Source organism: Hakea prostrata, chromosome 10 (genome assembly GCF_041222555.1).
Source record: "Hakea prostrata isolate BN-2017 chromosome 10, UWA_Hpros_2, whole genome shotgun sequence".
Classification (NCBI taxonomy): domain Eukaryota; kingdom Viridiplantae; phylum Streptophyta; class Magnoliopsida; order Proteales; family Proteaceae; genus Hakea; species Hakea prostrata.
This window is the reverse complement of record NC_142609.1, coordinates 39,116,097-39,118,323: the sequence shown is the minus strand read 5'-3', so window position 1 is coordinate 39,118,323 and position 2,227 is coordinate 39,116,097.

Here is a 2,227-nt window from a genome sequence, read left to right as displayed (position 1 = left end):
GGATAGTTCTTATGCGATTTGTTGTGATTTTTTTCTATGCAAGTTATCTTTGTTTATCAATGATTTGATTTTTTTTTTGTGACAGGGGAAGGGGGTTTGATGTCATTGTCGGCAATGCTAGTGGAAAAGACAATTGGAGAAATATTGCAAGCTAGTAGATCTACAAAGGGAATAGTTGAAGTTGTTGCTTTGAACACAAAGAAAATTCCTTCTGATGATCCAAAAACACCGATCACCCAACGAAGAATCCAAACTCCTTGTCCTAAAAACGCAGAGCTTGGGACTCGAAGAAAGAAAGAGAAGCAAGTTGCTTTGCAGTTGATTAAATCAGAGAACACACATCGATCGACCTTCAACATCGAAGAAACATGTTTTGCAATTTGGCCATTGTTCTCTTTGACCTTCAACATCGATCAACCTTCAACTTCAGGAGCTTTTGCGATTTTAACAAACTACAAAATCTCAAGGTCATAATAGGTTTTCTCACATGATAGATCCCACAAATATGGAATCCAACAGTGTCACATCTCACTTGCCGGTATCACACCTGCCCGACAACCCATGGGGATGATCCACATCCACAAGATCCACAATTACATCATTAGTAATAAATAATACACAAAATGTCATAATCATGAGCGAAGAACAATTCAATAATTAATTAAGGAAATAAATGAATAAAAAAATCCAAACAAAATTGAAGGATATCAAAGAATGTCTCAAAGGTGGGAAACAAGGTTCGTGACAGCGTAAACAAAATTATCCAATTCCTCATGTTTTATTATTTTACTTCTCCTTTTTAGGGTATTATATCTCGTATTTCTCGATCCATAGGGTCATGAATCATTCCTTAATAAATTTATTCATATGACAGACGACTTGGGCTCTCTTCCCGTCAATAGGTGTCATAGGAGCATTCCATACATCCGCAAGAAGCTTTGTGTTGTGTTGGACCAGATCCCATTGTTGCTTCCAATATCTTGTCAGGGGCGTTCTCCCACACATGGGAAACTTCTCTTACTTCTATATAGTCATCTGAAGAAAACAAGATAATCTACAAATAATGAGTTTTAACGAATCCACTACGGTAACAAATTTGTATATACCTTAATCTCATAGTAAACAACAAATGAAATACTAGTATGCTGAATTATGAAATGCAACTAATAATCTAATTATGCAAGTCTCTAGTCATGCAGACTTGTTTTAAGATATAACACTAGCCTTCCTCTAGGTAGGTCGTGTCACTCTGATCTTAACGGTCTGATCATTCACAGACTAGCTACCTCCATTTGGATCCTAGGCAAAGGGTATAGTCATTATCGTCAACCATGGATACTGGATAGGGTATAGGTCTACACTCTCTCACCACAACCATTGGTCTGATTACTGACGCATATCAGAGATTCTTGTAAAATATAGAATGGATAGTCTAACAATTCTTGCAAAACTAAATAGATATAAAAGATGCCATGGGGAGAGAGAGAGTTGGTGTTCTATCTATGAAAGACATGGGGATTGGCGGTCAAGAAAAGAAAAATTTTACTTGCACTAGGTACAAAGATATCTTTAAGAAGTGGTAGGCAAGGACGTTGAGAATGACAGAGAAAGAAGGGGGCCATTCTACACGAAGAAAAGAATTAAAAAAGTTTTTGTTTGTTGTTTTTGGTCAATTGATGAAAGAATTCGAAAATAAAGAAACAAACTTTTATTATGATTCTAAGTGTCCATTTACCAAAAACATAAAACCTAATATTAATCACCTTAGTGAAACGTGAAGGATTGAGTTTGGTAACCGGACAAAGAACATTATTGATAATGAATTATCAGAACACTAGAAAACCCTAAATTGCATTTGGCAAAATGGGTCATTCTTTTGTTTTTATGAAACGAATCAATTTATTTTTCGTATCTAATAAGGTCTTTTGTAAAATAACTTTAACTTGTTTAATAGTTTTCAAAATAAAAACGCACGTTTCAAAAGTACGCACAAAGAGGGACACTCTAACTAAAATTCTTTTTTTTGGGAACAAGGAAACATTTTATATAGGGATGGAGATGTTACATATGTCGTCAGTTGCAATCGAACCCACGACCAAGGGTGGAGTCAGGATTAAATATTGGGGGAGCCAAATAATAAGTCCAGTTCACCTCCCCATCGAGCGAGCATTAAGCCATCGAACATATTGTATGTGATAATGTGGGACTCACTCTTGGATATTTTTTT